The 10,425-nt window shown below is 35.9% G+C and overlaps 1 non-coding gene across 1 annotated transcript; it reads right to left on the reverse strand.

Annotated features, from left to right (window-relative positions):
• Positions 1-1,885: 1,885 nt before the first annotated feature.
• On the reverse strand, positions 1,886-1,957 carry trnap-ugg (transfer RNA proline (anticodon UGG)). The gene has a single exon. It is a non-coding gene; the product is annotated as a tRNA-Pro (tRNA).
• Between the last annotated feature and the right edge of the window lie 8,468 nt (positions 1,958-10,425).

Genomic DNA, 10,425 nt, shown 5'->3' on the forward strand with positions numbered 1-10,425 from the left:
GAAGCAAAGGAAAATGTACATTTTTTAATTGCCCATACTATGCCCCAGTAACATCTGATAAAACGATTCTGTTATTGTCATTAAAATAGCATGATGTTTGTGAATATACTATGATTCTTGTGTAGGTGTAATTTTAATCTCTTTTCATTTTTTCCCCACCAGCTGCATGTGTTACCACAAATGTTGTTTGTCTGTGGTTAACTGATATGTTGGTAAAGGGGCTTCTGTGGCTTTATAAATTTAGATATTCCATTGTTATGTTTTTGTAAAGTCTTTCAGTGACTCTGTATCACTGTGCTGCTACTCTAAGAGCACAAAGATAGAGTGCAGAATCTGAGAGCTTTAGACCTCTGATAGTAAGTTCAGTAGAGTCTCTGCTGGTTTTCGACTCTAATCGACGGTCATCAGGAGTGCTCTGGTCAGATCTTGACCTTGCGCCTTTATACAGTAAAAACTGTGGTGCGCTGTTAGGATATTGTTTGTACCAGTGAATATAGATGACGTCACTGCTTGACTCATATGAACATTTCAGAGTAACAGTCTCTGTTTCTTTCCTGACAATGTTGGCATCTTCATCCTTTGGTCCAATTTTATCTGCAAAACTGCCTGGTGTAAAAAAATATATATATATAAAAATATATCAGTGAAATAATTTTCTTAAACCAAATATTGACTTAAGAAATCAACAAATGACTGGATGAATAATAAAAAAAACATCGTTATTAATTAATGCAACTAATTGAATATGATTGTAAGAATTAAAACTTTTGATAAACTGATGAAATGAATTACCTGTAACTAGAGTGAGAATCAGTGGTATGTATCTCACTATGTACAGTAAGTTGTATAGTTGATCCATTTCTGAACACAGCTCTGTGAGGATTCTGTATAATAGTGCTGTATGTGCTGAACTTTACACGTCTCTAGAAGGACACACCCAGGAAGTGATGCAGTTGTAGTGTAGAGTCATTAATATGTCTGTGTTGTATTTTAAGATTCATCATCTATACCATACTATAAGCCTTTATCTGTTTGTGTGGTTTTTAAATTATTTGTACATTTATAAATAATTATGATAATTTGCTGTGGAAAATCATAGGAAACTGGATCCAGATTTAAACCAAATCTCTCATAAGTAAATTTGCTGTGTCTGTTCCCAAAAGGTAATTAAATTCACTTCACTTCATTTTTATTTGTACAGCACTTTTAACAATGGACATTGTCTCAATGCAGCTTTACAGAAAAACAGAAATTCAGAATAGAAATTACAAAGTTGAAAATTAACTTTACCCCTAATGAGCAACTCTGAGGCAACAGCGGCAAGAAAAAACTCCCTGAGACGATATGAGGAAGACTCAAATGTGAACCCATCCTCATCTGGGTGATACCAGAAAGCATGATTTTCAATGAATTACCTTCTAATTGTATATTATCAAACATTAAAAGCAGCCGAGGAGATGATCAGATCCACTTGTTTAGTTTTATCATCAACTTTAGCAGACAGACGTGGTGGCATAGGGATTTACCTTTTACCCTCCTTTCTGAAAAGATCAATGATAACTTACCTAATGAAAGCCACAGACACATGAATATAACAGTGAACATGATGAATGGTGTTAGTAAAATGACAATATTCTGAGGTCTTTCTGTACTCTATTATATTAATATTTCAGAGGTTCATGTCTCCACAAAGTGTGACATTCTCCATCCCGCTCCCTGTATTCCAGAGATAGGCTCCTGGTTGGAGCTTAAATTTTCAGAGGTAATTACAGTGGGATTTGAACCTTCTTGGACCTCTGGAGAAACAAGCTTCCAAGCGAGAACCAAGCCAGCAGTGCAAGTTTCCATTAGTTTTATCCCAAACACTCTATTCCATTTAAAACAAGGGCTCGTCCGGGATTTGAACCTGGGACCTCTCACACCCAAAGCGAGAATCATACCCCTAGACCAACGAGCCAGGTCATCCCTGTTACCTTGATGTGCGCCAATGAAGGTTCACTGTACTCTGTAACTGTATGACCTTCTTGTTCATATGGACTGGGGTCCGAGTAAAAGGAACTCGGTTACACAAAGTCAAGTTAACAATAAAGCGAGGCTCCTGTGGGATTCAAACCTTTTTGGAATCCAGACGCTAAGTGTGAACCAAGTAAGCAGCTCTTGCCATTGGGCCAAATTATGTCATTTACAGGGTTGTTACTGTAGTCTTAGATTTCTGTTCTTGGTGAACAGGAATGAAACCTGATGTGGTCTTTAGCTGTTGTAGCTCATCTACCTCAAGAATTGATTATGGAGCATTATTTCAGTAGAGCTTATTTATTTCCTGATTGTGTGATGGAAACTGTGTTTTTATTTTCCACAATACTTATTCTTAGTTATACATACTTTCAGGTATCCTGTAATTCTCAAAAATATATTAAACACCCTGCAAAGACACACATGATGAACACATTAAATAGCATGCTCAGTAAAATAAACAAACAAACAAACATGAAATAAAAATAAATCAGATCAGCTGCTTGTCAAAAGAGTTTACAATATGCACATTTTTATTCCTAGAACAGAATCAAATTCCAGCATGTGATCTTTACACTGTCATTAAGTAAATAAACCATCAAACCTGCCACTATTGTTTATGAGAACTGCACTTAATACTGCAGAGGGAGTGAACATGTGGCTTCTTCAAACACACACCTAACTTTTCTATCTGTATTTGGATTCACTTAGAATGTTTTGTCTATTCAATTCAAATAAAGTATTCATATATGGTTATATACATACATTTCTATTGGATCAATAATCAGAATGCTGATGTTATGCATAGCTTCCAGTCTTTTCTTCTTATTGTGATTCTTTAACACTTTCATGTTTGAGGTCTCTGTAGGTTTTTGGACAGTGAAGTTGACTTTCCTGTCACTGTGGGCTGCAAGGCGCAGTAGTACAGTGCAGAGTCTGATACTGAAGCAGGCGAGATCTCCAAATCCACACGCTTCAGACTCTTATGAACTTTAGCAGACAAATGAGGATGAGGAGTATCACCTGTCTGATTCCCTCCCGATTCCGTCAACAGAACGAGGAATTCTGGTGCTGCATTGGAATATTGTCCATACCACTGTAGATTGTTCATAGAAACAGTGTATTTATAATCACAGGAGAGTGTAACTGCTTGCTCCTCTTTACCATAGACAGCAGAAGATGTTGGAGTAATGCTGTCCTGTGTGCTCTCACCTGAAGAGGACATTTATTTCAGAATCTTATCATTTTATATTATACAGTATACATACAGTACATGCTTACAGTCTAAAACACTCACACATGGAAACATTTCTTTACTAGTTATAAAACATTTAAACATGATATATGGGGATATATAAAATATAAGCTTACCTATGAACATGGTAAAAAACAGAAACATACAGAAAACCATCATGTTTTAATTTCCTCTGTTCTTCTGAAAGTTTCCTTTTTATGTTATTGTAAATGTCAAGTTTCCTTCTACTCTGTCTTCAGTGAAGCATCTAAGCATTTCTTGTGTACAAAGCCTCAACTGTAGCTTCCCTCTGTTTTAACCAATCAGAGTGCAGGATTTGCCGCATTATGTAAAATACACACACATGTTCTAAAAGAATTTAATGAGCAAAAGATTCATATATTTAGTTCCTGTATTTCCTATTTCTATGAACTTAAACCTTTTCTAATCTACAAAATATATTGTTGCAATTACAAACAATTCTTATTGTGAAATTAAATTCTTCAGCAGATTTATAGTACACCCTTAAAGTCTAAACAAAACACCAGAGGTACTGTAGTGATTGATAGGATTTGAAAAAATTCCCCATAAAATTATAACAATATAAAACCCCTAACAAGGTGGTGTTTGAGAGCATGTGCACAAATACATAAGCATCTTGTATTAAGCTCAAGATTCTGCAGTAATTCAAGTGTTTCAGTCGGACTGCACTCCACACACCATGTATCTGTGCTGAAGCTTTGTTCAGGTTTAATGTTCATGGCTACTTTAACACTCCACATGGTTCTGTTGTGTCCAGGTCCAATCAGGTTCAGTTCTAGAGTATTTTCATGTCATGTACTGCCATCTGCAGGAGCTGAATTTAAATAGACATATACATTATTTACATCAAGAACCATCAATATATTTTAAACAAAAGTATTGCTCACCACGCTGGGAATAGTTCACAGTTTCAATTCACAGATTCATTTGGAATCATTACAGCATTTCAGCATATCAGAACACAAGAATAACCCGTCTTTTTCTGTTTTATCTGTATTTCTGACATTAACCTAGACAAAAACAAGTCCTCAGATTCAGCATCCTTAAAGAGACAAATTTGCTGGTGTGCTTGTGATTATTGTCCTTTAATATTACCCAGTTTCAGCACAACATAAGCTCATGGACAGTCTTACATTTGTCTCAAGAATATTCTAATATAAAGTGGAGATCATCAATGTCCAAATGATTAAAAGTTTTCTAGAGCCTGTGGCTGCAAAACAACCGAATCCTCACCCCTCCACCAACATGACACTTGGTATGAGGTGTTTGTTGTGATAAACTCTGTTTGACCTTCACCAAACATGAAACTATGAATAATGATTAACCATCAGTCCAAAAAAATATTGTTCCCGAATTTGTTAAGATGCCGCCATGTTTTTTTGGAGAGAAAGGGCTTCTTCCTCTCACCTCTTCCATGAAAGCCATATGTGGAGGCAGGACTGAGGTGGAGCACAGGTTTGTGAATGGAAGGTGGTGCAGGGAAGAGTAAGTGCTGTTTCCACAGGTCAGGGTCGTAACACTTAAGACCTGGGAAATGCAACTGTGAATGGATTTTTGCTGATCCATTTAAAATTTGGCAGACATTGTACATCCATTTAACTGAAAATACAAATGTTAATACACAATTTCCATTTTCATTTCATTTTCACTCAATCTTGATGAATTTCATTATGATCAATAAAAGGAAAGCAAATTTGACTAACACTTTCCTTATTCATCCATTTTAACTTCTTGTAACTATACAATGGAATTATGGTCTGGAGTGCTCACATTTTGTTCTGGATCTTAGTTCACATTTGGTAAAGTAACATACATTTATACACACAGGTATAATAAACACATGAAAGAATAAATAAATGTATGAATGGAAAATAAATTACAGGATATATAATTATAGGATATTGTTTGTACCAATAAAGCAGAATGTTATCTCTGCTTCACTTATATGAACATTTCAGAGTAACAGTGTACTGAATAAACAAAAAGTAACCATGTGCCTTTATCATGAATTAAAGTTTAAACCTAATGTCATGTATTGGAGTTGAGTTGAAAATCAACACAAAAAGGCCTGTAAGCTGATCCTATCAACAAATTACACAAACACAAATCCAGTGTAATGTCACTGTCTTAGAGATACAATGCTGACCATTTGTGTATCGTGGCATCAGAAGATATTTGAACACTTACAATAAGCACTGTGAAGTAGATCTTTGCTCCAGGCTCCCGAACATCTACATCCCACTTGATGAGCGCAAGCAGGCGCTCCGAGAGTCCTCCCTGAAGCTTTAGGAAAGGGAGACGACAAGCTCCGTTAATGCCAGGGTTTAAAATATGGGAAAACAAAATGAAATAAAATAGATCCTGTTCTCAAACTACATTCAAGCATCGCTTTTAAATCTCCCGATAAGACGCTTACTGGCTGAGGCGTTAAGCCCTTCGTGAAGTATCCGCAGAGAAGCAGCTCGTAAAACACGTCCACGAGGTTGTAGTGGTAGGCCTGCAGAGAGCAGAAAAGTTACAAAAAGAAATTAACTTTACATAATGGAGTCCTAATGGAGTTCTCTATTATCAAAGTCTTTCAGATTTAAACAGCTGTCATGTTACACAGGCATTCAGAAGCTTACATAGGACCCGGAGAGCTCTGCTTTGATGGAGTCCCGATGAGAAGGAGTCCTCAGGAACCGAATCGGAGCCACGGAGGCCAGCTGTACGCCAACTGCATCCTGTTAAAACGTAAAAAACAAAAAACTCTCTGTAATTCACTTATGGTGTTCTAGATGGCTACTTAATTTACACCTTAACACGAAGCAGGATGTAAGCCTAAACATGTCCTGTTCTCCAAAAAAGATGATGTACTGTACATTTCCTCCCGCCGCCCCATCATAAGTGCTTCTTCTCATCGCAGTTTCATAATAACACATCTAACATTCTGTCACGTTCCTTACAGTAAAAACAGCTTGTGTAAAATAAAGGAAAGGTTTGTTTACCGGTTAAAAGGTTTGCATTACTCATTACGATACTTATCTTAATGATGCTACCAAGTTAATTATCCAGGCTTGCTAACAGTGTAGATAAACCAGTGTTTTTTTCACCCACACCCAGAAATAGAGGATTTTGATTGTTTTTTTGTTTTGTTTTTTAAAAAGGGAGAAGTAAAAAAACAAAAATTTCCTTTTTAATGCCGAAACGTTAATAAACCTGTGACTTTGTAAGCTAGTTAAGCTGAGAATAAACAGACAAATATTTAGTTATATGCATTAGTTAGCATTAGCTTGTGTAAATTCACCGTACATGGTGACTGATTAAAGTCTCAAAAACCTCCTGTCCCAGTCCATCATCCGAAATCTATCTAAATATTATACGGAATAATTATTAAAACCTTCACCCGAGTTCAGCAAGCTTTACACTCTATATGATATTGTGTAAATGAAATGATTAGCGAGGTTCGCTAGCTAGATAACATACATCTGTAACCAAGTCCTTTGGGGCGCTAACTGGATAATCACTAGTCTAATCATGATTTAGTGTGAAACCAGTACTCAGGGTTGGGAAAAGTGATCTGTTTGATGGGGTAAATATTATAATGTGGAAATTATGTCAGTTTGACATATTCTGCAATTCTCATTGCAGTTTCATAATAACACATCTAACATTCTGTCACGTTCCTTACAGTAAAAACAGCTTGAGTAAAATAAAGGAAAGGTTTGTTTACCGGTTAAAAGGTTTGCATTACTCATTACGATATTTATCTTAAAGGTCAGAGAGACCCTGATGTTTCTAGTGTTTTTGTTCTGCTGTAGGTACTTGTGCTCCGAGACTCAATGCAGTTTCACCTATTAAACTCTGGTACAGCTGTTCAGGATGCTAGCAATATATTTTCCTGAATGTAGTGATGATGATGGAGGTGTGGGCCTCAGAGCACAGTAGTATAGAGTAGAGTCTGACACAGCAGCAGAGGAGATGATCAGATCCACTTGTTTATCATCAACTTTAACAGACATTCTTGAGGGATTGTTGGGACTGATTGGTTTTCCTCTTTGGTGAATATACAGAAGGAACTCAGGTTTAGATTTTGAATATTGCCTGTACCAGTGGAAGTAGTTGTTTGCTGAACTTGTGCTTGGTTTGTATTTGCAGGACAGAGTAACATCATCACCTTCATCTACAGCTTTATGAGGGAAATCTGGCTCTATTGAATCTACCATGGAGTCACCTGTCATAGAGAAGACAACATAACATTTTTAACCTTTAAATAATCAATAGGAAATACCTAAGACCCACACACTGCATTTTCACACTGCATCACCACACAGACTAATATTTAATATAATATAGTTAATATTTCTGTAATAACAAAAAGTCAATGTTAACTCACCTAGTGAAAGCCACAGATACATGAATATAACAGTGAACATGATGACTGGTCTTAGCTCAGTGAAAATAGTGGAGATCTTTCTGTAATCTAATATGTTAACACCATAAAGCTTCAAAATTGCTCCACCCCACAGCATCACATGACAGTGTCACCAATGTTGTTGTCAGATTGTTGATTCTTACTGAAACATCCTGGCTTTACATTCAGCCTCATATGGGAAACCTGTCCAGAGCACATTTAAGTAAACTCATACTGAAAGCAAGAAAACAATGTATTTATGTAAAAATGATCAATTTAATCTAGTAAAAATCTAATCTAATAATTACATTCTTAAATATTTAAATGATGTATGCTAGTGATGTCTCCAAATTAGGTAACTGTTGTGTAAACACCAGCAGGCAGATTAATGTTAGAACCATTAAGTGGAAGAGAATAAGGTTTATTTCAGAATAAGAAAGAATATTTTTCCTTGATAATTCAGAAAAAGCTTTCCTGTACTCACTGTAGCATCAGAAGACGAGAAAGAAGAGTAAAGGCAGATTTACAGATAAGTTTCCAGTTTTCAGTGTTTCTGACACAGCAGGTGCTTTTGCTTGTCACAGAAATGACATTAGATGAGTATTTATTCTTATGACAGTTTAGTGTTAAGTGGACAGTTGTGTTGTTTAATCAGAATGATATCTCTGAAATTATCTTAGGCACTAAGAGTAACCAGGACAGGGGTTAGGATATTATATCAGCAGTATGTATGATAGAAGAACAAGTATACTCTATGTCACAAAGGTTTTACTGTGAAAAGTAGCTTCCATCATCTCAGAGAATGTGAGCAGGTTGTGTGGTAGTGTCTCTAGTACTTAACCCACAATAAGATAAGTGACTGCGCCATCTTGTGTTCACTGAAGAGAAAAACCTAATTTAAGACAATAAATTAAACCCTGCAAACAGGTCACACAGCCACACATATATACTGTGGATTAGTAATTATATATTAGACCTTATATTTAAATTGTATTTACAACACCATTTACTTTGTGGTGGCTTCATAACGCCCATCCATTTCTCTCTCAAATACTGCTGCTTTTGTCATTGTATATGTGTTTCTGTTTTTTCTTTATATCATTTAATGTAAAGCAGAAAAAGAAATAAGAAGGAAAAACTAAAAGAAAACAGTTGTTGTAAAACTAAACACCTGAACGGAACTGGCCATTGAGAAATACTTTATATTCACATGACATTGTTCACAGTTACTTGTTTGAAAATACAAGGAATTGGTTTGCTAATAAGATTTAGTTTGCGAATAAGAGCTTAGTTTTGAAGATGATCTCATTATGTTGAGGTTTTACTTGTTGAAAATCTCTGATTACTTTGACTATTATATATGTGAAGTTAGATGGAATTGTACCATGAGGGTAGAAAACACCTCACTAAAAGAAAACACTAAGCAGAAGGATTTTAACAGTGTGATAGCACAGTGACACAGCAGGTAGTGTTGCTGCATCACAGCTTCAGGGTCCCCAGTTTGATGATGAGTTCAGGTTACTGTCAGTTTGTGTGCAGTTTTGCATCCCCTCCAAAAAACATGAAGTAGGACATTTGCTAGGAGAAATAATGTTTTTGTGTGAATGAGTGTGTGAAAGGGTTTGTGTATGGTTTGTATATGGAGATCTGCAAAGGGTGTTTTCCTACCTCATGTGAACAGAGTTCATATCATATCAACCATGACCCTGACCAGTAGAGAGAAAGACAGAATCCCCCAAAAGGACATGTAACTCTCTCTAAAGCACTGGAAGAGCTGCTTTCAGTCTAACAAAACTGTATGAAAGTTTTCTTGTACAGTGCAGCTGGATTTCCTGTCACTGTGGGCTGCAGAGCACAGTAGTATAGTGCAGAGTCTGATACAGCAGCAGAGGAGATGATCAGATCCACTTTCTTACTCGTTTTATCTGGTTTTATGGACAATCGTGGGTGAGGTGGATGAGCATGTGTGACATATTCACTTCTTTCATCAATCAGCAGCAGAAACTCAGGTCTTGATCCAGGTTTTTGTCGATACCAGTGGAAACTGTTAACTGATCCAGTATATGTGCAGGACAGTGAGATGTTGCTGCCTTCCATTGAAAATACATTGGTTTGATCTGGTTTAATGTTATTGTCAGCAGCCTCTGCTATAAAAACATTACAACAATATTGTGATATTTTAATCATAAATGACACATTTCACTTGGAAAACTGTGTATTATAAATTAGAAAAAATAATATTTTGTGTGCAGTGTATATGACTTACCAACATCAGCAAGAGTGAAAAACACCACGAAGAGGAACAACATTGTTTTCCTGAGTGTTTAGTTCAAACCTCTAGCTTTAGAAATGAATGTCAGTGTTACTATTTAATGTACATCTCCTCCTCTAGCTCCACCTACTTGTATTTATGCATATTCATGATAACTGTTCTATACTATATACTGTTCCTATAAATCTATAGAATTATTATTATTATTATTATTATTATTATTATTATAATAATAATAATAATGTGGTCCTAAGAAGCCATGAATTCACTTATACCATTTCTCAGTTCCATTACCTCATTGTTTTGTGAAATTCTATCTAAGACAGTTTTACTGGATTCAATGTATGTTGCAGTGGTATTTATTGTTTTCCTTCCTTTGTTGGTCATGTGTGCAGTAGAAGGTGGCTTATTGTTAGAACCACTAAGTAAGAAAATAAGGTTTATTTGAAAATTAGAAAAAAATATTTTTTG

This window comes from Hemibagrus wyckioides, unplaced genomic scaffold (assembly GCF_019097595.1).
Source record: "Hemibagrus wyckioides isolate EC202008001 unplaced genomic scaffold, SWU_Hwy_1.0 Contig30, whole genome shotgun sequence".
Classification (NCBI taxonomy): Eukaryota; Metazoa; Chordata; class Actinopteri; order Siluriformes; family Bagridae; genus Hemibagrus; species Hemibagrus wyckioides.